Source organism: Euprymna scolopes, chromosome 41, assembly GCF_053919585.1.
Source record: "Euprymna scolopes isolate OS-2025 chromosome 41, ASM5391958v1, whole genome shotgun sequence".
In the NCBI taxonomy this organism is placed as follows: domain Eukaryota; kingdom Metazoa; phylum Mollusca; class Cephalopoda; order Sepiida; family Sepiolidae; genus Euprymna; species Euprymna scolopes.
Window position 1 is genome coordinate 37,180,399 of NC_136522.1, and position 26,732 is coordinate 37,207,130.

General features: G+C 36.4%; 1 protein-coding gene across 6 annotated transcripts in view; it reads left to right on the forward strand.

Annotated features, from left to right (window-relative positions):
* The window catches only part of LOC145266477 (steroid receptor RNA activator 1-like), a 779,488-nt gene that overhangs the window by 51,295 nt on the left and 701,461 nt on the right, over positions 1 to 26,732 (forward strand). The window contains exon 1 of one of the 6 annotated variants that reach the window (XM_080122175.1): positions 25,212 to 25,350. The exons of 4 other annotated variants lie outside the window; for them this stretch is intronic. The gene's annotated coding sequence lies outside the window, so the exon portion shown is untranslated. Of the gene's footprint in view, positions 1 to 25,211; positions 25,351 to 26,732 lie in introns of those variants that run through there. One more of the 6 variants, XM_080122176.1, reaches the window with a different exon arrangement.

Consider the following 26,732-nt stretch of genomic DNA (forward strand, 5'->3'; position numbering starts at 1 on the left):
AGGGGAGATCGATTCAGAACAACTTGCACCTGATCCGCACGATCCTAGAGAGGGGAATAGATGACGACACGGAAGCCGCGCTAATAAACTTAGATCAGTCCAAAGCTTTCGATAGGGTCGACCATCGTTTCCTGGCATCTGTCTTAGAGGCCGCCGGTTTTAAACCGGACTTTTGCAAGTGGATCTCCATAATGTATCGACAGCCCATGGCTGTCGTGCAAGTCAACGGAAAGCGCTCGAAACCCTTTGTTATCTCTCGGTCGGTTCGTCAGGGTTGTCCACTGTCGCCCCTGCTTTATGTCCTGGCTTTGGAGCCTCTTCTCCGCAAGCTGAGACATGGGGAGGCAAATTCGGCCCTGCGCGGAATGGCTCTGCCTGGCGGCTCAGCTGCCAAGGTATCCGTGTTCGCCGATGATGTCACGATCTTCGTGTCGGGCTTCAGAGACATTGAGGTTGTGTCGGAGGCACTCACACAGTACGAAAGAATCACGGGGGCCAAGATAAACCGCAACAAGTCGGTAGGACTGCGGTTTGGCGCATGGAGTGGCAACGCAAACCTCCCTGCGCCCTTCAGCTGGACAGATGGCCCGGTCCGGATCCTCGGTGTGTGGTTCGGACCGGGTCTCCAGCTTGACAAGAATTGGTTGGAGGTACAAGAATTGGTTGGAGGCTGCAGTCAATTCGTGGCTTCCTAGGAAACTTTCCTTAAAGGGTAGAGCTGAGGCGTGCGCCACTTACGTCTTTCCTCCCATCCTTTACCGACTGGCCGTACTTCCCCTGCCTGCACAACACCTAAAAGCTCTTGTCGAACTCTTGTCCTCGCTCCTTTGGGACAGAGGAAGACACTGGGTGAGCAGACAGGTCTGTATTCAACATCCGTGTGAGGGAGGCTTGGGAATTCCGGACTTGAAGTGTCATCGAGATGCTGAGAGGCTGGCCTTCCTGAGCCACTATATGCAGGATGACCAACCGTGGCACCCCGTTGTTACTGCCGCCTTCCCCGACCTCGTTCTAGACCCTTCCATCGAGAGCCGTCGCAGGCCGCGGGGAGAATCTGCCTACATGAAAGAGTGCGCGCTAAAACGACTACCAAGGTCCAGTGACCTTGTGACTGCTACCCATAGGGAACTCCACAGGGATCTAGTGAAGGGGGCCGCTGACGACCCGCTATGCGCGCGTTTGGGGTGGCAGCAGAGTGAGATCTGCTCCGCGTGGAGCTGGGCGCCAGGTTCGAGTCATCTGAACAATTCGGAGTTCTCTCTGACCTGGCGATTGGCCCGAAATGCACTTCCACTCAACAACATACAATGCAGTTCCGGGTTTTTGGAGTCGCCTGATTGTCCCCGTTGTGGGACAACGGCCGTAGAAACTACGGATCACACTTTCTTCGATTGCCGCGAACTCCGCCAGTACTGGTCGTATGTCAGCGGAGTGACGGCTCGCATCGATCCTGAGCATCCTCGCCCAATTACTGTATCCAATGTTGTGGACAACGTGAGGCCGCCGTGGGACCGGGAAAGACAAATGGTCTACGTTACGATCCTGGCCGTGGCGAGAATGGTGATTTGGACGTCGCGTCTGCAAGGTTGCCGGGGGGGTGTTGTCTTTTTCTGATCAAGATCTGATCGCGTTCTTTAAACACCAACTACGGGTGAAGATCAGATGTGATAGAAGAAGGCTGCATCGCGCGGCATTTGACAGAAGATGGATACATGTGGCAAGTCTGTGTGTACGAAGAGGAGCCAAATTTGAATACGTGTTCCCCGCCTAGGTGTGGAACGCGCAGTTCTGTAAAGTAAAATTAAACAAGTAGTCTCTCAGCTAGCTGAGTGTGTGTTCCATCCCTCCCCGATTAGGAAGCCTCCAAGATCCCCATCCCCTCTTACCTGCAATTTTTGTTTTCACCCCTTCCTCTAAATTTTACCCATCTTGGAGAAAAAGAAATACAAACTAACCTCCATCCCTTACCCACAAGAATTTTCTTTTCTCCATTCACCCCCATCTAGAGGGCATCCCCACCTAGAGACTGACCCGCAGAAGCGATGTTCCTTTTACAAACCTAGTGGAACGGGCAGTCTATCAACTAGACGGGGTTGGGAGGGTCCTACTAATCACCTTTTGTTTTTTCTTCCCCCGCCCTCGACGCAAATGAATTATTGTACCATTTTATGTTATCTTTTTTGTTTTTACACGTCAATAAAAAATGTTTTAAAAATTGGGAGTTACTAGGACGTCCCCCAATATGAAAGGGTGAATGCGGTATTATGGTGAAAGAAGATACTAGCTGGGAGAAACTTTTGACTTTGTTTAGTTCTGGAGTGACAAGGATGACCAACGACCCCCAAAACTCCCCCCTTTTGAGTTGGCCATGTGCCTAAGTTAAAAAACTTCATCGTTAATTTTGACTGTATTTTTTTTAACATGAATAAAAGATTTAATATCTCAAAGTGTAGTATCTGTTCCGACAGATACTGCAAGCAAAGACCATATGTGGGGGTAACCTCACATATCTACCTTGGTCAATGTAGGGGCAACCCTTCATACCAACAGTTCCTATCAAACTCCCATTTCCCACCCATCGGGAGCTGGTCCCCCATTCCCCCCCCTCTCTCTCTCTCCACATTAAAAAACGGCCTTGTGCCTAATTTGCTCAGTGGGGAAGCAAATAAATACAAACTGGAGGATATGTATGATATATCCACCAGTCCACTACACTTTACCATAAAATTCGGCTAAAACAATTGTTGACCTCCTTTGAATCGATATTGTCTGCTTGTGACAATTGAAGCGAAAACCTTATTGGGTATTAAATGCTAAAACATTTTAATACAGCTGGCTAATTGGCTATAAAGTAAGTTATTCCGAACTTTGATCTAACATTTTAATTAAAAAAAAAAAGCTTAACATTTTCTTGTATCTTTTTTTTTATATAAAGAAAAATGTAAGCATCATGCTGAAATAATAAAAATGCCATTCTTAATAAGGGGAGAGGGTTTGACTATTCTAAACCTTCACCTAAATAACCATTTAATGAAAAAAATGTTTAAAATGTTCTTGTATCTTTTTTATAATTTTTGTTAAATAAGAAAAATCAGTAAACTTTGATAACACTATTGTAAGAATCATGCTGAAAGCCATTCTTAATATGGGGAGGGGGTTAACTATTCTGAAACTTTACCTAACAATGTAAAAAAAATAAGGGAAAAATATATGTATGAACAATAAATATTTCTTCGGTTAAATAAATTGATAAAGCTGTTGTAGATTCCTAGGACTTCCTGTATAAATTATACTGTAAATCTTTAAATAAGGAATTTATTTAAACCATAATTATTGAAACAGTATTTTGATGCATAAAAAACGGTTATGGGGAGAAGGATTAACTATTTTGAACCTTCACCTAAATAGCGATTTAATGAAAAAAAAATTTAATGGTCTTGTATCTTTTTTTTTATAATTTGTTTTAAAATAAAAAATAAAAAACTTTGATACCGCTATTGTAAGAATCATGCCGAAAGCCATTCTTAATATGGGGAGGTGGGTTAACTATTCTGAAACTTCACCTAACAATGTAATAAAAATAATGGAAAAAATATATGTATGAACAATAAATATTTCTTCAGTTAAATAAAATATACTGAAAATCTTTAAATAGGAAATAAGTGTTTTATTTCATATTAAAAAAAAATTGTTGTGTCCCTGTCGGTGGGCATTAGAAGATGATGAATGCCTGTAAAAGAAGCAAAATAAAACAGACAAAACATAAATAATAACTATGTAAACAACGTGAAGATGTATAAATGTTACAAAATTACTCGATTCGGCATTAAATAACACGAAAAAGGATTGATATGCCGTAAAACAAAAACAAAACAGAACAAGACGTAAAATATGTTTTGATTCTGTGTTACTCAGTGTATTTGCGAATGGTGACTTTGGTGATTTATTTAATAAAGTCATTCTTGACTTTTGTAACATTTATTTCGAAACATATTTTTTGTTATGTAAGGCTTACTCAAAAGTAAATAAAAAAAAAGTGGCACAGTAAAAAAACAAAAAAAGAACGAACTCGTAACGTTAAATGTAAAAAAATATATTTATCTTCTATCTTCTATCGATATCTTCTTCTATCTATATCTATCTATCTATATCTATCTATCTATCTATATAAATAAAATGAACTCATTTTTTCCCCTCCGACTTTGACGTTTATAGGACTGCACCTGTATACATTTGGTGCAGCCGTATCATTCACAAACTGAATCACGACATCTGCCGTATGTTATAGGGTTATTACATATCCAGGATCTCGCTGATCAGAGTTTCCTATATTCTGTCTGGTGAGAGTCCACTGTAAAAATCGGTTACATTTAATGGAAGTAGTAAAGTAAACTCTCTCTAACAAATTCATCCTACCGCCACCACTCACTTACACCGTTCCAGACCGTTCACAGGAGACATTTAAAACCAACCACCGGTTAGAATTTATCTAAAAACTGGACTGGACTTACGCTGAAACGAACCACACTTACTTTGCCATTGGTTAGCATAAAACATAAACACAATTTATAAAGCATTTATTATAATAAAATTAGATTCAAACAGAACACAATCCGTTACCTGGAATTGAATTCAGGAAACATTTAAAACCGACCACCGGTTAGAATTTATCTAAAAACTGGACTGGACTGACGCTGAAACGAACCACGCTTACTTTGCCATTGGTTAGCATAAAACATAAACACAATTTATAAAGCATTTATTATAATAAAATTAGATTCAAACAGAACACAATCCGTTACCTGGAATTGAATTCAGGAAACATTTAAAACCGACCACCGGTTAGAATTTATCTAAAAACTGGACTGGACTGACGCTGAAACGAACCACGCTTACTTTGCCATTGGTTAGCATAAAACATAAACACAATTTATAAAGCATTTATTATAATAAAATTAGATTCAAACAGAACATTACATTACTTCGATTTCGGTATAACCCGCGTGGTTAGAGTTTAATGAAAACCTGAATTGACATTTACGTGAAACGCACCAAACTTACTTACACAAACACAACTTTCGTTTCGCTCCTTCCTTACGTGCTTTTTTTCTTTCTTTCTTTCTTTCTTACTTTTCGTTGTCTTTTTGCTTTATGGGTGATGGTGGTGGGGGTACTTCCCTATGTTTATCTTTCCTTTCGGTCTTTCCTTCTTTCTTTCTTTTCTCTCCATTTTCTGCTCTTTCCATTATTAAAACGAAACGAAACAACCTGATACTCCAGGTTTTACTTACACTCTATCACTCTACGACTATTACTTGTGTATCCAACTCTATTTGTGCCACGTTCCTTTACTTTTTCACCGTACCACTTACCAGCCGACATTCACGTACATGGACTTCCCTTTTTGTTCTTTTCTTTGGGGGCCGGTTTACGTTACTACACGTTAGCCATGGATCGGCCGATCGCTGTCAGACGTCACGATAATACGACTTCTTTTTTTTTTTTTTTTTTTTTTACTTTCATTAAAAAAGAAAAAAAAACAATTGAAAATAATTTCAAACATAAAGTAAACTGATTCATGTAAGTAAAAAAAAGTAGCATTTATTGCCTTTGGTAATAATTATTTATTGTTTATTTGTTTTGTTTTCAACCTTTTTTTCGACTAACCATTCTTACAGCTCACTATAAAATCGATTTTTCCAAGTACATTTTCGGTGGGGGGGGGGGGGCCATTCCATCCTCCGAAGGGGGTTTGTATTACTGTACACATAGATTCGAAAAAGTTGTCAAAAAAAACAAAAAACAAATATATAACAAATAAATGTTATTAAAGCCAAGATAAGTTACTTTTCTGCCAAACTGGATATATTTTTCGTGTTTTTATTCAAAGGGAGGGGAGTGGGATATAGGCGGCAGGAAAATTGGGAGGAAGAGGCTGACCCAAGGCGCCAGAATTGGTCAAGATGGCGTGGGTTCCATGATCCACCCCAGAGACGCTCTGGACTGATATGTTGGCAGTGTCGGGGAGAGGGTCATCGCTCCATGGAGTGTCCCTCGAGGGACAATGGAGGAGGAAGACTATTAGATAGACCCCCTGAGAGAAGGAGAGAGCCTTCCTCAATTAAGCCCCTCTCTAAACAGAGAAACCAGGGAAACGGGAAGGGGCTGCCCCCTCGCAACTAAAAGGGAGAGTAGCCCAGTGTAATACAATTAGAAAGTGTTGGTCTTGTGGTCAGACTGACCACGTAGCCAGAGTTTGCAAAAGAAAGAGATGTTGGCTGTGTCGAGGAGTGGGTCACTTGAAAAAGACTTGCCGTGAAAAGGAAAATTGGGAGAAACTCTTATTGCCAGCTCCTATGTCGCGTGTGTGGAAATCTAGGAAAAGGAAGAATAGAGCAACGGTCTATTCGGCACTGACAGAGCTGAGCGAATTAAGTTGTGAAGCCTATGTTCAAGGTCTTAAAGTAAAGGCCTTGATCGATACGGGCGCTTCAGTCTCACTAGTGAATAGTGAGGTGATAAAGAGGTTGAGAGTTAAACGGACTCTGTTACAACCCGATCTGGATGTGAGCCAGGCCGATGGCAGCCAGATGAGGCTAGATGGGAGGATATTATGTCCCATAAAGGTAGGGGGTGTAGAAGTTGATCACACCCTGTATGTGGCTCCAGATGTGTGTGAAGAATTAATCCTAGGAGAGGATTGGTTGAAAGCCCGAAGAGCTCGGCTGGAGTTTGAACCAGCAAAGCTACTTTTGGATAAGGTGGAGGACAGGAAATTGGTACTCTGGTGGTAGTAGCGAACAAAGATACCCCCGAGGGTGGTGGTATCCTGTGAAGGTCAGATAAGGGGTATGGGGTTGGATGGTGAGACCCATCAAATAATACCCGTAGATAAATACCGTGATAATGAAGAAGGAATAATGCTGTGTGAATCAGTAGTGCAGGGGGAGGAGATAAATACGGTGGGACAGGAAGGAAAGAAAAGAATTGACAGAACTTAGGGAAGAGGAGATAATAGTACCTGAGAGATATCGAAATAGAGTGAGAGATCTGTTAAAAAGAAATCGAGATGTGGTGGCTAATGATGATAGAGAATTGGGACAGACTCAGACTGTCTCAATGAAAATTGATACGGGAAATAATCAGCCTATAAGATTAAAGCCTTATAGGACTCCCATTCATAAGAGAGAAGTGGTGGAAGAAGCCGTAAAGGATATGTTAGAGGCAGGTATAATTGAGAGGTCCAAATCGCCTTGGAGTTTCCCGATAGTGGTAGTGGAAAAGAAGAACAACAACAACTTCTACGCAGAGGCGCCGTGGTACAAGTTACTTTTCTACTAAACTGGATATATTTTTTGTGTTTTTATTCAATGTAACATGTTCATTCAGCTCGAAAACCATACAGTGTTTACCGATGCATTGGAACATTCAAGATGGCATTTGATTCTCTCTTTAACATGGTAAGTGTGGGAAAAGATGTTATAAATTTTGTATAGTTTTTTATTTATAACACCTTTTTCCATACTTACGGTGTTAAAGAGGGTGTGAGACGCCATCTTGAATTTTCGAATACATCGGTAAACACTGTTTCGTTTTCGAGCTTAATAAATATGTTACATTGAATAAAAACACGAAAAATATATATATATCCAGTTTGGCAGAAAAGTAACTTATCTTGGCTTTGATAACATTTATTTGTTATATATTTGTTTTTTTTTCACAACTTTTTCGAATCTAGGTGTACAGTAATACAAACACCCATTTTGTGTTTTATATACATAAAGTACAATTGTTGAATGTTACTGTTTTGATTATATTCGTTGGGGGGGGGGACAATTAAAAAATTAAGAAAGATTAAAATGAAGCGAAATTTAAGTTTCCGTTATTTGTACATTCTCTTGAAAAAAAGAATCAAACTTTTCTCTACTTTCACATGTGTTCCATTTTAACAAACTGAGCCACAGCAACGCGTGGCCGGGTACAGCTAGTTACTGAATAAAATAAAATAAGCGTTCCGTATTCACTACAATAATAAACAGAAGACATTGTTAAAAATGTAAGTAAAATACTATTTAAACTGTGGAACGATACCTTCTATGCATAATTGTCTTTAAAATAATCCAGAACCATAAAAAGACATTTCATATATATTTTTTTGTTGTTGTTGTTGGGGAAGTTTTGGAAAATAAAAGGGGTTAATGATTTTTTAGGGAGATAATTCACATTAATTAATGTTTGCGATGATGATGACGCGTTTCATTAATTAATGTTTGCGATGATGATGACGTGACACCGTACGGACAAGCAAATTAATATATAGATAATGCTGCTGCTGATGTACACAAGTGCTACTCTTCTAGTGAATTACGCATCGGCTCCGATGTTGTACGTTGTTCGACTGAGGGAGCCGTTAGAAAGAATCTTTGCGTGTGTGACCTATTTTTTTATTTTGGCTTGAACTTTGCGCATTAATTTGTTATTATAATTTATCTGTTTCTTTTTTTGGATGTTTTTTTTTTTTACTGGAGTTTTCGTTATGGGTAATTATTAGCAGTAAAATTGGTGAAAATCAAAATCAGCACTTGTAGCGATAAACAAAAATGAACAAAAAGCTTTAGCTTGTACATACCTCTTAGGGAATATCGTTCATCGAAACACAGTGAAATGTTATTTTGTGCTAGTGCACTTATTGATCCGCACTAATTTTTAAATAGTATTTTTAAGTTTAATTAAAGTTTTATGATACCTGTTTTTATTAAATTGTTAGGTGAAAGTCCAGAATAGGTACAACACAACATCCTCCTATCCCCATGTTAAGAATGGCTTTCTAAACAATGTCATTATTTCAGCACGGCTCAATAATAAGTGCATGAGTAGCTGTGTCAAAATCTTTTGGGAATTTTTTTACATTCTTAACACAAAACTGCGAATAAAATATACCAAACTCGTAATTTCTTTTTTTAAAGTGGGTTGTTTAATTTCTCTATGGAATATACTTCCAAAATAAACTATTAAAGTTTTTTAAAAAATAATGGAAATATTGTTTTTCATTTTTGAAAAAAAGTGTTTACAAAGTGCATGCGCAAGCTCATGCAGCCATTTTTGAATTTAGGAAAACTCGTACCCAGAAAACCCGACCCCGGAAAACTCGTCCCCTTTCGCTAGGTAGGAAAACTGGTCCCTTATTGAATAAATATCGATTGAAAACACATTTTATGATCGTTCTTGAAGGAAATATTGTTTTTTAAAATAGACTATAGCCCCCATAATATTTTTTAAAAATATTTTTACTTATTTAATGTTTTTTTTTGTTTTGTTTTTTTAAATAAAATCGATTTTCTAAGTGTCCGTTTTCTACCCTAAGTTCTTAGTGGTTTCACTTATTTTAAAGCGTTTATTATGTTCATAAACGAGACCGCATATTTTTTTATATTAAAGAATTTACTTATTTACTGTTGTTTATAAAAGGGTAAAATCGATTTTTTTACCTCGCCGACTATGTTGTTTGTTGTTTAATTTATTTGGAATCGTTTATTTAGTAAAGAAAAAAAAAACACAGAAAACAAACAAAAAACATGTCGAATGTTACGTGAGAACGAGAAATAATGTTCGACATGAGGGTAGGGGTCTTGATAATCGCTAAAAAATAGAAAATTAAAGAAATTACTGAGGGAGATTTGGTTTTAAAAAGAAAATAATACATTTTAATATTTTTTTAAATATAATTTAGAGAGAGAGAGGGGGGGGTAAAAACTATATCTCCCTCCGAAAAACAACCAACAAAAAATGAAATTAAAAAGATTCTTGATAAACGAAAGCTGAGTTTTAATTGATTTTAGAATTTTGAAGTAGAAATTTAAAAAATTAAAAATGAGTTAACGAGAGATTGTTAGCACATACATGGCATCTCTCGCGCCAAAAAAATATTTCGCTTTTAATTTATTAGTTAATTTTTACAAAATTTGACAGGACGACAATAAATGTTGATAATTGATAAAATTATCATTTTAAATAACGCATGCATGAGTGCATTTGGTATGAGAGAAAACAAAAACATAACAAAAAACTATCAGAATTAAAAAACCGGTATCGTAAAACTTTCATTAAACTTGAAAATATTTAAAAAATAGCGCGGTTTCCATCCTTCACGACTGAGACAATTTTTATTTTTGTACCTTTTCTCCACGTTAAAAAACGACCCTGGTGTCTAACTCTGTCCCGTGGGGAGGCATAGTAAATAGGTAGGTGCCCGGAAAACTCGTCCCGGGAAAACTCGTCTCCGGAAAACTCGTCCCCTTTCGCTAGGTAGGAAAACTGGTCCCTTATTGAATAAATATCGATTGAAAACACATTTTATGATCGTTCTTGAAGGAGAAATTGTTTTTTTAAAATAGACTTTAGCCCCCCCCCCCATAATATTAAAAAAAAAAATTTTTTTACTTGTTTGATTTTTTTTTTTTTTTTTTTTTTTTTAAATAAAATCGATTTTCTAAGTGTCCGTTTTCTACCTAACTGGCTAAGTTCTGAGTGGTTTCACTTATTTTAAAGCGTTTATTATGTTCATAAACGAGACCGCATATTTTTTTATATTAATATAAAAAGAATTTACTTATTTACTGTTGTTATAAAAGGGTAAAATCGATTTGGGTTTGTATTACTGTACACATAGATTCGAAAAAATTGTCAAAAAACAAATATATAACAAATAAATGTTATCAAAGGCAAGATAAGTAACTTTCCTACCAAACTGGATATATTTTTCGTGTTTTTATTCAATGTAACATGTTTATTCAGCTCGAAAAACATACAGTGTTTACCGATGTATTGGACAATTCAAAATAGCGGCCGACTCTCTCTTAAACACAGTAAGTTCGGGAATAGGTGTTATAAATAATAAACTAGACAAAATACTATTATAAAAAAACACCGAATATATGTCAACCTATGTCACGGTAATATATATTGAGCGAATTTCTAACAGTATTTTGTCTAGTTTATTATTTTTCGAATCTATGTGTACAGTAATACAAACGAAAATTTTAATATTTTTTGAAATATAATTTAGAGAGGGGGGGGGTATATCTCCCTCGGAAAAACAACCAACAAAAAATGAAATTAAAAAGATTCAACATGTTTATTCAGCTCGGAAAACATGCAGTGTTTACCGATGTATTGGAAAATTCAAAATGGCAGCCGACTCTTTCTCGGAGAGGGTACGTTTGGGAAAAGGTGTTATAAATAATAAACTAGACAAAATACTGTTAGAAATTCGCTCAATATATGTTATCGTGACATAAGTTGACATGTATTCGGTTGTTTTCTAACAGTATTTTGTCTAGTTTATTATTTATAATACCTTTTCCCAAACGTACCCTCACCGAAAGAGAGTCGGCTGCCATTTTGAATTTTCCAATACATCGGTAAACACTGCATGTTTTTCGAGCTGAATAAACATGTTACACTGAATAAAAACACAAAAAATATATCCAGTTAGGTAGAAAAGTAACTTATTTTGCCTTCGATTTGTTCTATATTTGTTTTTTGACAACTTTTTCGAATCTATGTGTAAAATAAAGTCCTTTTTTAAAATAACTACACTCCTTCAAAAATATGTGCAAAACCATAGTCACGTAGATAGTTTTCAGAAGTATGTCTCGTCGCATATCCGGGGTGTTCTTACCGGCTTTTCTTCTTTGAAGGAGGCTCGTCAAAATTCCATTTTCAGCGCCGGGCAATGATCGTTCTTGAAGGAGATATTGTTTTTTAAAATAAACTATAGCCCCCCCCCCCCCATAAAATTGATTAATAAATTTATTTAGTGATTACTTTTTCTCTGAATGATTGATTTTAGAATTTTGAAGTAAAAATTTAAAAAATTAAAAATGAGTTAACGAGAGATTGTTAGCACATGGTGCCCGGAAAACTCGTTCCGGGAAAACTCGTCTCCGGAAAACTCGTCTCCGGAAAACTCGTCTCCGGAAAACTCGTCCCCTTTCGCTAGATAGGAAAACTGGTCCCTTATTGAATAAATATCGATTGAAAACACATTTTCTGATCATTCTTGAAGGAGATATTATTTTTTAAAATAGACTATAGCCCCCCCCTAATATTTTAAAAAAATATTTTTACTTGTTTAATGTTTTTTTTTTTTTTTTAAATAAAATCGATTTTCTAAGTGTCTGTTTTCTACCTAACTGGCTAAGTTCTTAGTGGTTTCACTTATATTAAAGCGTTTATTATGTTCATACAAAGTTGATTACAAATTTTTTTTTGTTCTTATTTTAACGATGTTTTTTGGAGTCATAAAACAATAATTAAAAAAAAAACCAAAAAATTTAAAAATAGGCAGCGATTCGATTTTTCGTTGCTTTTTGTTTTGGTTTTTTAATTATGATAGTTTTTTTGTTGTTATGTTTTTGTTTTCTCTCATACAAAATGCACTCATGCGTTATTTAAAATTATAATTTTATCAATTATCAACATTTATTGTCGTCCTGTCAAATTTTGCAAAAGTTAACTAATAAATTAAAAACGAAATATTTTTTTTGGCGCGAGCGCGAGGGATGTCATGTGCTAACAATCTCTCGTTAACTAATTTTTAATTTTTTTAATTTTTACTTCAAAATTCTAAAATCAATCATTAAGAGAAAAAGTAATCACTAAATAAATTTATTAATCAATTTTCGGGTTTGTATTACTGTACACATAGAATCGAAATAGTTGTCAAAAAACAAATATATAACAAATAAATGTTATCAAAGGCAAGATAAATTACTTTTCTACCAAACTGGATATAATTTTCGTGTTTTCATTCAATTTAACATGTTTATTCAGCTCAAAAAGCATACAGTGTTTACCGATGTATTGGAAAATTCAAAATGGCGGCCGACTCTCTCTTTAACGCGGTAAGTTCGAGAAAAGGTGTTATAAATAATAAACTAAAGAAAATGCTATTAAAAAACCACCGAATATATGTCAAGTTATGTCACGGTAACATATATTGAGCAAATTTCAAACAGTATTTTGTCTAGTTTATTATTTATTACACCTTTTTCCGAACTTACCGTGTTAAAGAGAGAGTCGGCCGCCATTTTAAATTTTCCAATACATCGGTAAACACTGTATGCTTTTCGAGCTCAATAAACATGTTAAATTGAATAAAAACACGAAAATTATATCCAGTTTGGTAGAAAAGTAACTTATCTTGCCTTTGATAACATTTATTTGTTATATATTTGTTTTTTGACAACTTTTTCGAATCTATGTGTACAGTAATACAAACCCATAAATTCTTTTTATATTAATATAAAAAAAGCGGTCTCGTTTATGAACATACTAACCGCTTTAAAATAAGTGAAACCACTAAGAACTTAACCAGTTAGGTAGAAAGCGAACACTTAGAAAATCGATTTTATTAAAAAAAAAAAAAAAAACATTAAACAAGTAAAAAAATTTTTTTTTAAATATTATGGGGGTTATAGTCTATTTTAAAAAACAATATCTCCTTCAAGAACGATCATAAAATGTGTTTTCAATCGATATTTATTCAATAAGGGACCAGTTTTCCTACCTAGCGAAAGGGGACCAGTTTTCCGGAGACGAGTTTTCCGGAGACGAGTTTTCCTAAATTCTTAGCACATGGCATCTCTCGCGCCAAAAAAATATTTCGCTTTTGATTTATTAGTTAATTTTTGCAAAATTTGACAGGACGACAATAAATGTTGATAATTGATAGAATTATAATTTTAAATAACGCATGAGTGCATTTGGTATGACAGAAAACAAAAACATAACAACAAAAAACTATCTAAATTAAAAAACAAAACCAAAAGCGTAACGAAGAATCGAATCGCTCCCTGTTTTTTAATTTTTGGGTTTTGTTTTTTTTATTGTTTTTATGACTCCAAAAAACATTCGTTAAAATAAGAACAAAAAAAAATTTGTAATTAACTTTGTATGAACATAATAAACGCTTTAAAATAAGTTAAACCACTAAGAACTTAGCCAGTTAGGTAGAAAACGGACACTTAGAAAATCGATTTTATTTAATAAAAAAAAACAAAAACAAAAAAAAACATTAAACATTAAAAATATTTTTAAAAAATATTATGGGGGGGGGGGCTATAGTTTATTTTAAAAAACAATATCTCCTTCAAGAACGATCATTGCCCGGCGCTAAAAATGGAATTTTGACGAGCCTCCTTCAAAGAAGAAAAGCCGGTAAGAACACCCCGGATATGCGACGAGACATACTTCTGAAAACTATCTACGTGACTATGGTTTTGCACATATTTTTGAAGGAGTGTAGTTATTTTAAAAAAGGACTTTATTTTACGTGACAAGGAATTTTGGAACCTCCTACAAAGAAGAAAACCCGGCAAGAAACCCCTGGATATGCGACGTGGCCATACTTCTGAAATCCATCTGCGTGTCTACGGAGATGCAAATGGAGGAGAGAAAATTCTAAAAGGACTTTAAATGAAAAAAATAAGAAAAAGGCACTTGCTTGACTGGCTTTCAATTTGTGAGTACGTTCCTAAAATTTACTATATAAGAGAGTGTGATTAGACACTACTATTTTGAATCTTATTATTGTATTCGTTCTTGGATACGACATCTTCATTATGAGAACCAATGTTATTTTTTTTCATTATGTTACTTTGGCGTTTTTTTTTAATTTAATGCCCGCAAAGGGAAAAATATGCAACTAAATTTATTGTGAATAAAATCTCTTCTTCGTTTCAAAGCAAGACCTTTATATTTTATTCTTTAACCCCCCCCCCCTTTGTTTCATGCTGTCATTTTTTTTTTTTTTTTTTTTTCAGGTTAGTTACTTCAGCGTCGAATTTATCTGGAAGCAAGATAAAATTCCTACAAAATGAGTGCCTCGTTTTGGGAGCTTGGTTGCAAGTTAAAAATATAATTCCTTTTCGGCACTTGAACAGTTTAATCAAGATATTAAAAAAGAAAATATAAAAAAAAAGGTGTTGGGATTAATTTTCTCTGAAATAAACTTCAATTCTCAATCAGCAGAAAAGTTCTCATCAGAAATGTGACGACAGTTTGAAAGAAGGAAAAACAACCAAACAATTGATATTTAAGCAATTTTACTGGGTGAGGAAAATGAAATATAATGTAAAGTGAAAACGGACTATTGTACAGAATGATGAAGATGATTAACGATTTGCGAAACGTGGTTCGCTAGAACTTATCTGAGTTCGGATAACAGATGGTCTCATCCCACAATTCTGGCTCCTTTCGTGTGGACGGTTAACAGTTCTGCTCCGTCGTATAATGGAATTAAATGCTGAATTCTCACCGCTGTCTTGAGATGTCCGGGAAGAAGACAATATTCAAAGGGTAACGTGAAACAGAAGTGGGATGGCCTTCAGTGACTGCCGGCATGGGCTTCACACCGGAAGTTCCAATCTCCAGCTGGGGTCGAAAAAGAGAATGAGGCAAGATCTCCCAAGTTTAATACAGGTGACCCCTAAGGAGGTGGGGGTAGGAGATCACTGCTAGCCAATCCATAGGACATAAGAGGGACAAGCACCGTTAGGAGCTACATAAATAAATTCCAATACATTCCCGACTTAGGAAAATAATGCTATGAAAATTTCATAGCATTTTATTAAGGTACTTGAAAATCCAGTTAATAAGAAAATGTAATTTTTAGGGGCCTTAACAGTAATGTCCAAAGGGAGGGTTACAGTATGTGTAATGTGTATATGATAAACATGCATGTACATCATAGAGGGGGTGAAAATGAAATGTTAGTGCTTTTAAATTGATTTTTAGTTGAGTTTTTTTTTCTTTTTTTGTAAAGTTATATATATATATATATATATACACACACACATATATATGTACATTTTTAATTAAACTTGTACTTAATAGTAAATATATGGATCATCTGAGTGATTTTTCCTGTTTTTTCGATTAACTGTTCTCCTTGGCCGTGATGATGTTTGATTGCGTTCAGTAGTTATAACGGAGGCATCATCAGTGACCAGCTCTTCAGTAGTTGAGCTGGAGATATTTATTTTCTTCGGCCATGGTAGGGTGGTAGTCATGCCTGAGAGATAATTCTAATAGATACAAATGTTTTATGGAGTGGGTTTGTATCAATCCATCTCCTCTTTTTACTTGAACTGATCGAATCTTGTTATCTCCTGGGAAGAGTTCCATTACCCTTCCAAGTTGCCAACAAGGTCTAGGCTTTGCTGGATTCTTTATAAGAATCATATCATTTAGTTTTATCTTATTAGAGAAATTTCTTTGGTGCATATCCTTGCAGCTTTCTCTGAGGCCGAGTAAGTACTCTTTGTACCACAATTCTCAGAATTTTTCCAAGACTCTTTCATGCTCTTCCAAAGCCTCTATGAGATCAGTTCTTGTTAGGTCAGTTTTCATTGTATCTGAAGCCTTGGATCTTACCACAAGTCCACTGTTTACATTAGGACGTAAGAAACAATTGGGGATATTATTTGGAGATCATTTTCCGATGTAAGTGAGAGGTCTTTGAGTTTACTGCATTTTGTATGTTGCTAAGAAATGTCAAGAGCTCAAAGTATTTGACTTGGGCTCGACTGATGCTTTCACCACCTGTATCAAGCGCTCCCATGTGCTTCCTACCCAAGGTGAGTACAGGTGTATTTTAACATGTTTGATTATGCAGCTGTTGAATTTCTTCCAAACTCAGAAGATTGCACATGATGTTTCACCACATCTCCTAATGCAGCATCAAATGATCTGGCGTTGTCGCTGTAAATGTAAGCCGGTACGCCATGAGTGTTGGTGAATCTGATCAAAGCTTGGACAAAGGCTGCTGCAGGCATGTCTTCCACAAGCTCTATGTGGATTGCCCTTACATTTAGGCAAGTGAAGATCAGTACATCTTTTTGCACTTTTCATCTTGTTTGACCCACAAATGACTTGTGTAATCTATTCCTGTCTGTTGGAAAGGATTTATGAAGTTAACCCTGTGCTTTGGCAGATTTGTTATTTTAGGGTATTTGAAAGCCAAGTTGTTGAATCTTTTACACATGAAGCATTTTGGCAATACCTTCTTTACTGCCTGTCTTGCCTGGCGCACCCAAAATCTGGAGAGCTTCAATTTAGTTAAAGTTTCCCCAATGCCAAGATGCTTACATTTATCATGGCAATCGTTGATTACTAGTTCTGTTAATGATGATGATGATGATGCTTAGCCAATAAAATAGGATGGATCAATTCGTATTCATAAATTGAAGATTAGGCTATCCTGCCATCTGTTCTTAATATCCCTTCTGCATCCAAGAATAGATTGAGATCATTAGTGAGCTCAGGAGGGTTGTCCTTGGGATTTTTAAGGCGATTTCCTTCTGGAAGGTTTGCTGCTGCATAGTTTTAAAAAGATGTATCTTTGCACAGTGATCGCGATTTGGGGTCGGATCATTGCGTTTTAGTATATTTTTAAATTTGAACACATCTACAGCAGATGTCCTTACAGTTATATCGCATAGGATTAGCAAATCTCTCGACGGTGGCAATATTTCTAGGGCAATTGCTCTTGACATATCTAAGGCCTTTGATAGGGTATGGCATAAAGGTTTACTTCATAAGATCGCTAGCTATGGTATAGCTGGAAAAGTCTTCTCAATTATTAAATCATTTCTTTCTGATAGGTTCATAAGAGTAGTAGTTGAGGGGCAAAAATCAGAAGCTCACAGTATTAATGCCGGTGTCCCTCAGGGATCCATCCTGGGCCCAACTCTTTTCCTGATCTACATTAATGATCTTCCAAATCATATCCTTACATCATTTGTAGACATTTATGCTGACGACACTACCATTTATGGTACCACATCTAAGACAGTAAACGACCAAGTTCTCTCCAATTCTCTCTCCTCTGATCTTGAGCACGTAGTACAATGGGGAAAGAAGTGGCTGGTTACTTTTAATGCATCTAAAACCAAGCTTCTCTCTTTACATCATCAACATTCTAATCCACATTTGTCATCAATTGAAATGAATGGCTCTCGTCTTCAGGAGGCCTCAAGTTTTGACAAGCTTCTGGGCTTGACCATTACTCCTGATCTTAAATGGAACACGTATATCAAATCTGTTGCGAAGGCCGCTGGAAAAATGGTGGGATCTTTCTATTGATCCGGTAGATATCTCACTGCTGATGCTATTCTCTATCTATATAAGAGCCAGGTACGTCCAAGGATGGAGTACTGTTGCTATATCTGGGCAGGAGCTGCTAGAAAGGACTTGTCCTGCCTTGATAGAGTTCAAAATAGACTTCGTAGACGAGTAGGGGATGTCCTTTTCCCTTCCCTGCAACCTCTTTCTCACAAAAGAGATGTTGCGAGTTTGTCTCTGCTTTATCGTTATTTTCATGGAAAGTGTTCAACTGAGCTTCAATCTATGGTCCCCCCTCGCCAAACTTTCACAAGAAACACTCGTCTAGCTGTAAACACTATCAATAATTTCCCCCACTCTTTATCTGTGCCTAAACCTAAATGTAGATTCCATGAACAAAGCTTCTTTCTTAGAACTGCACGCCTGTGGAATTGTCTTCCGTTTTCCTGCTTTCCGGCTGACTACAATATGGTTGTGTTCAAGTCTAAAGTAAATAAGTTCTTGATGAGCCGTTCCATATAAGTTATCAAATTTACCAAATTTTCATTACTAATGATTACTATATTGACCAATTTCTACTGTACACTCTTTAACCCTTATCCTTGTGGCCTCTGGGCCTTGATAATGTGGTGATGCCTTTGTAAAAAAAAAAAAAAAAATGTTGTGGGCTTTATTAGCTTTGACAACTTTGAGTATCGTTTATATGATATAATGGGTTCTACCTTAGAGTCTGAAACCATAGTGGGTAGCACCGACTATTGGACTATCTCCTTGTTTTTGGAGCTCAAGCAGTCCAGACTACATTTAGGCCAATTGATGGGGTTTACTGCTAACCATTTTGGACGTGATGATCCAGAGAGATCCCTCGTGGCAAAGGATCGCTGGATTTTCTGCTGAGGGAACATATGTCTAACGAATATTTCTGTTTGATTTCCTGCTTTATTTGACGCAGATCTTTCAATCGGTTCCTGGTGTACTGGCTTTTTGTCTTAATGTTTTCAGATAGTAACCATGACAAGACCACTTGGGTGTCAACAGCAATGTATATATCATTTATTTTTACATGATTGTAAGTTTTTAATAGGTTGGGCAATGTTTTCACAGCTAGGTAAGATGCTAATAATTCCATGTGTTTTTACTTTCATGGGTGCCACCTTAGCTTTAGCGAATACAAAGTTTGATTTTCCATTCTGCACTCCATACACCACTAATCCATAGGCATTAGGTGATGCATCACAAAAAATGCACAGTTGCTGGGCTGTCCTGGTTAATTGCTTGTCTTGGAAATTTCAAGTCACTTAGACCTGCCAGATCCCCTGCCAAGGAGGACCAATGTTCCCATAAGGGGTCCAACATCACTTCATCCCAGTCTAGTTTTAGGGACCATAACTCACACAGGAGTACGTTTGCTCTGACCGTCACGGGGATACACAGAGATAAGGGATCAAAGACTTTAGCTGTTTGAGACAACACACCTCTTTTGCTATCTACACTGTTGTCAATCTCTGTGTTAGAGATTTTCAAGGTGTCTAATTTTGGATTATATTTAGAACCTTTTCTCAATCGCTATCATGTTGAACAATTCTGTCATCCTTCTCCATTTGCGATTTGAGTAATTGACAATTCGAGTTGCATGATCTTAAATCAAAGCCACCTTTCTGTAGGCGATGAACTACTTCTATATACAATTTGTGTAATTCTTCTGGAGAATTGCTGGTTTTACATAGATTGTCCATGTAAAATTATTTTTTTATCATTTTTGTGCACATGTCATCTTCAAACTGTTCCGCATGATATTGCAGAACATACAAGAGTATGAAGAGGCTGGCATTAAAGCCAAAGATTAATGTTGTATATCTGAAGCAAACGAGATTGTCCCCTTCCTTCAGAAAAAAAAGCAGAATCTGTTTTTATCCTTCTCAGAGTTGAGTCTGATCATCAAGAATGCCTTGCTGATGTCTGCTAGCAGAACATATTTATTGGTTTTTGAATAGCAACAAGAGCTCGAGCAAGTCATTCATTAGATTAATTCCAGGATACGCAGCTTCGTTCAGTGAACATCCATTTCATGTTTTTAGTGAACAGTTGAATACTGGTCTTATTTTTGTTGTGGACTATTCGTCTGTTTTAATTACGGGTCTGTAGGGAATCCATATATAGTCTGAAAATTTATCAATTCGGGAAATGGATCTGGGTAATTCTTTTTTGGATTTAAAACAAAATCCACCCGGGCCTCAGAACATGACGAATAAGCAGTTATTACAGAGTGGTAGTTGTTCTCTTTTGCTTTCGCTTCCTCCAGAGGTGTTTGTCCTCTGTTTAGAAAATGTAGGCTGTTGCCTAATGGTGAAATTCCTGTAGAGAAGGACCATGCTCTATCTCGCATGCACTTGATCAATTTAACATCTTTCATAAATTGAATGATGTCAACTACTATAAACCCATGGACACGTATATGGTCGTCAACTTTGTCCAGGAAGGCTAATTTGTATTTTGATGCTTTGAGATTGTTTTTTACTTCTCTAAAGTTTTCAATTTTGAAGTTTATATCAAAATTGTCGTCCACCAGAATTGGCAAGGGCAGAGTGCGTTCCTTGTCCATAAGAACTCCTAGAACGACCATATCAAGTTTCTTTTTTTTTTTTTTTTTTTTTTGTGCCCCAAAATGTTTTCACTTCATATTCCAAAGGAGTTAAATGTTCTTGTGAGCATTTTAATTTTTTAATTATTTTCTTTGAAATGTATGATCTTTGACTGCCCGTGTTGAACAAACAATTAAATTTTTCTTTTCGTTTTCTCTTGGACACTGTAATAGACACTATCAGCAATATAAAATATTGGTTCAGGGAGTGACTGCTGGCACATACATTGGTGGATGAGGCTGGCTTTTCTCTCTTCCCTTCCTCCTCACAAAGAGGAGTAACATGCCTTCTGGAATCACACTGTGCACATTTAAATGGTAGCTTGTTTTGTTTTCCTGGACAATCTTTGCTTTTATGGCCTGAGCCGGTACATGTGAGACGTAGGTTGAGTTCTCTGCATCTGTTTTTCTTTGACTGCATATTCGGACATTCCTTGCAACGACTCATAGAGTGACCTTCTGTTGAGCAGAGTTTACAGAAACCATAAAGTCGTTTTGTCATTGTGGCAAAGTTTTCCAATGTGGAAGTATTTTCTCCCTCCCTGTGAGAGTCTCTTTTTTTGGTATCCCAAGAACGTGGTTTTATATCATCTTTATTTGGATAGAAGTGACCAGAGGTTTTCCTCGTGCCAGTTTTCACTAATGATGGCCTCATTGTAATTTTCATATCGGTCAGTGTTGGGTAATTGGTGCCTGTTTTGTGAACCAACTCCCTCTGGAGAACACTCGGTAACTTAGAAAAAATTATGTGGCTGACAAATTTAAATCCTGGTGTATTTTCTTTAAAAAAATCTAGATCATATGACGATCTTAATTCTGACAAGTTAGCCCTCATTTCAGACAAAAACTGTTTCATATTTGTGAAATTGAGGTCATATTTTGCAGATGTATCTAATAACTGTTTGAAGATTTCGTCGACGATGAATGGTATGTCTAGAAATTCATCAGTCAGCAAGTCTATCGCTACTCTGTAATTGCTATTTTCAAAAGTTAGATGGGAAAAAATCCAGTTAAGTAGCTCTTCAACAGGGGCAACTTTGCTTTCTCGGAAGAGACAGAGTTGACACAGTTATAGAACTGTGAAGGAAAGTTTTTGAATTAAAATTTGTCCGGCTTGTTACCACTGAATTTAGCACAAGTTAGTTGGGGCAGTGACACAAAGGCCTGATCTTGGTTTAGTGATCCAGTGGCATCCTTTGTAGCCACAGTGTTTGACGGAGACAGTGAGATCCTCATGTTGTCGAGTTGCTTGTTCGCTTCATTGTAGAAACTTCTTTCCTGGTTTTCGTCATCCAAGAAACCGCTCGATTTGAGGTCTAATTCTGACTTGTGGCATGCTTTGTATATTTTTTATTTATATTTGCAATTTCAGCTAGATTTGCTGCGATATTCTTTTCATCTCTCTGGAAATGAACCCGCGTTAGGTTTTCTAAGGCTGCAAGATCGTTCAAATCAAGGTTTATTTGTCTCTTAAAAAAACCTCGAGAGACGATGAGATTACTGATGTCTTTTGCTTTTGTAAACTCCATAATTTTTTAAAAATTGGTTTTTAAGCAAAAAAGTATAAATTTTCTTTTTTTTCTCCAGTACTTCTGCGTACAAGTTCTTATTTACTTGCCTCCCCACAAGGATAATGTTGGGGGAGGGGGGAATCACCCTAAGAGAGAAAATGTTCAAGTTGTTGCAGTCAAGTTTTATTTTTTCTTCCTCCTATGACTGAGGTTAGAAAGTTCATATTACTTTGCTTTCCTGTGAAAATGAACACAAATAAACAAAAACGAAACAAAATTCAAAATAGTTGGCTCCCTTTTTTTTTCAAATCCACGTAGTTCCCGCCATAAATGGGGGAGGGGGTAGTTTCTATTTTTTTTTTTTTTTTTGCAATACGAAGAATGATTATAAATATTTTTTTGTTAAAAAACAAACTTATTTCGTTGCCCATGTGGTTATATATATATAGTTTCATTTTGAAGTGCAAAAGGATAGACGATGTTGATCAATTGAGCATGTGGAACAATTTATTATTAATATTTTTTAAGATGAATATATTTCCCTCTAATCTAAAACCAGATATTTTTTCCGTTAGAAGAGTTGGTTTTTTTTCCTTTTAAATAAAATATTCAAACAAGACCTTTTGTTAGAAAAGTTTTTAGAAACAGTTTTTTTTAATAAACATTCAAACAAGTCTTTTTGAATAAACACGTCAGGTTGAAAATAATATTTGTATATATGAATATCTTTTTTTCTCTACAAACCAGTCGCCAATTTCGCATCATGTTTCACAAAATGTTGGGATTAATTTTCCCTGAAATAAAGTCCAATTCTCACACATGAGAATACAACAACAAATCAGCAGAAAAGTTCTTAAAAATATGACGACAGTTTGAAAGAAGGGAAAACAATCAAACAATTGATATTTAAGCAATTTTACTGGGTGAGTAAAATGAAATATAATGTAAAGTGAAAACGGACTATTGTACAGAATGATGAAGATGATTAAAGATTTGCGAAACGTGGTTCACTAGAACTTATCTGAGTTCAGATAACAGATGGTCTTGTGCGAGATTTTCTAGTCTCACACAAAACATACGTTCACATTTCAAACCACGTTTCTTTTCATACACATAGGCGCACACAAACATGTGCGCATGTACACACACATACATATATTCACGTTCACGTGCATACACACACACGCTAACATGCACACACGTAAGCACACATGGACAACGTCACTTCCCTTTAAAGGAAATCCACATATGCGCAAAAGACCACCGGAAACAACTACAAAAGCAAGAGACCTGAGCTGTTTCCTCCTTTTCCATTTGGTTCCCGAGCTGAGCGGTCGACGGACCAACCGCTCCCTTTCGGGGCGCGTGCACCTCACGCTACCTACTACTGTGTGTGGGGCAAGAGCCAACAGATAGTACGTACACCTTACCCACTTTCTATCTCCATGGCCTGGATTGACTTTCCCTCTCTCTCTCTACAACAATACTTTCCCTCTCACCAGCTAACAGCGAGAGACGCACGCCAAACTGGATTGACTTTCTCTCTCTACAACAATAGACTTTCCTTCTCACCAGTTAACAGCGAGAGACGCACGCCAAACTAAACACGTGCTGTACCCTTTTCTTTCATTTGTTTCTTCACAAAATAAATTCTAGTTCGTTTAATTCAATTTAACACGTTCATTTCTTCTTTAAAACAATTCATTTTTCCTATTTTGTATGACTGGGGGCTATGTATAATATATCCACCAGTCCACTACAATCTCATCCCACAATTCTGGCTCCTTTCGTGTGGACGGTTAACAGTTCTGCTTCGTCATATAATGGAATTGAATGCTAAATTCTCACCGCTGTCTTGGGATGTCCGGGAAGAAGACAATATTCAAAGGGTAACGTGAAACAGAAGTGGGATGGCCTTCAGTGATTGCCATTGTGGGCGTTACACCGGAAGTTCCAATTTCCAGCTGAGGTCAAAAAAGATTATTTATTTCCAATAAAAATTGTAAGATTTTTAAAGAAAAATTTGGCACAAGGCCGAAAAATTGGGGAATGGGGAAGCTTTGAATTCTTGATGATGAAAATCACGGCCGGTCGTGTGAAGAATAAACTCATCTGTATTTTTGTAGAACGTCGTCTTATGTTTGTGATTCCTACAAAAAGGTAAATTGTATTATATATCTGTGTTATAAAATGTCATTACATACACGTCTCGACATCTCATATCCACAATGTGAATCAACATCAGCATATCTACACTAAGACTGTCTGAACACTATCCCCTTCACTCAAAGAGCTTCCCCTTCTTCTTCTTCCATTCTACACATATAAGGAATGAACATTTATTATAAAAGAATTATAACATGAACAATCTCTCTTATAAACAAACAATCTCTCTCTGAGTCTTTCAACATCCCTCTTAATAAATCTCTCTTACAAGAACATCTCTCTCTCTAAGATAAGCATCTCTCTCTAAGATACAATAACAAGACTCTCATCTCACTCTTTTAATAAGACTCTTACTTTAGTCATAACATGAATAAGTATATTACACCCACCATCTTTCTTTTTGCGTAACAGCTTCAGGATACCCATGGTAAAGTGGTTGGGTATTGAGCCATTCTTCAACCATGAGTTAAATAAAACTGCCAGCAAGGGAACAAAGATGTGCAACATCCTCAAATACACTTCGTAAGGCAGATCATCGATCCCCGGAGACTTGTTAAGACCAACCCGCTTCAAGGTCTCTGTGACATCATCCTCCATTATACTCCCTTCGCACCTAGCCACTTCAGTCGCTGACAGGCGAGGAAAGTCAGCCAAATAGGTGTCGTACTGTTCCAATGACAGACTGGGATCCCTGGTAAAAAGCTCCGGAAAGTTCGACCTACACGCCTTCAGAACACCTTTGTTTGGGGTCACGGTTTGTTCATCCGGTAACGTGACTTGTGTGATGTGCTGATGCGCCGCTTGTTGAAGCTCCTCTGCACGCAATTCAGCGACCATGTTTGTTACCTTCTGGGCATTCCTTTTAACCTAGTCCTAATCGCTTGGTGTTCCTTTTCAGTCAAGGAGGTAAGCTGAGTTTTAATTATGTTTGCATTAACACTATCCCCCTCCTCCACCGCCCGATCTAAACTAGTCTCTAGTGTTGCTTTACCTGCCCTAGATTCTTGGTGGAGTCGTTTGCTAAAATTGGCAGAAAAGGACCTAATGGCATCCTTAAGATTGGCCCACCACTTATTCCCAATAACAGCTCCCATCAATTCCCGCTGTAGAGTTAGTAGTAACCCATCCCGGTAGGCCTGCACATCAAACAACGATATGTTGAGCTTCTAGTAACTGGTCAGCTTAGGCTTAGGTCTATCTAAGTTTAGCCAAACGCCAACAAGTCGGTGATTCAAGCAAACTATGTTATGGAAACTTGGACAATCTAATACTCCCACATCGACTCGCCTAACTAAGAACCAGTCGATATAACTCGAAAGTTGTACCGTGCCGGAACCATGGCTACCTGTCCAAGTCCAAACTACATCACGGGCCTTTTATTCTGGAACTTGTCAATGAGATCAAACTTATCAAGAAAATTCCGAAAAAGGATAGCATCCCAATCTTAGTTATTGCCCCTAGATCTTAATCCCAAGCGATCTAACTCGGGATCTAGGAATACGTTCCAGTCTCCCGCTAAGATAACAGTTCGGGAAGCTCAATTCGACTAAGGAAATGGGCAAGCTCACTATAGCAATTAGGCGCATAAAGGTAGGGGGAGGATTTTCCCTTTCTTTTAATTTATTTTCCATTTGAATGAAATAAAATAAAACAAACGAAAACATTATTAAACATTTATTTTACATTTGTACGGAATAAAAGAAATGTATTTTACATTTGAACAGAATAAAATAAATGTATTTTACATTTGAACAGATTAAAATAAATTTTACATTTGAACGGAATAAAATTCATTTTACATTTGAATGGAATAAAATAAATTTATTTTACATTTGAGCGGAAAAAAATAAATTTATTTTACATTTGAGCGGAAAAAAAATAAATTTATTTTACATTTGAGCGGAAAAAAATAAATTTATTTTACATTTGAGCGGAAAAAAATAAATTTATTTTACATTTGAGCGGAATAAAATTCATTTTACATTTGAACGGAATAAAATTCATTTTACATTTGAACGGAATAAAATAAATTTATTTTACATTTGAGCGGAATAAAATAAATTTATTTTACATTTGAACGGAATAAAATAAATTTATTTTACATTTGAGCAGAATAAAATAAATGTATTTTACATTTGAACGGAATAAAATAAATTTATTTTACATTTGAACGGAATAAAATAAATGTATTTTACATTTGAACGGAATAAAATAAATTTATTTTACATTTGAACGGAATAAAATAAATTTATTTTGCATTTGAACGGAATAAAATAAATTTATTTTAC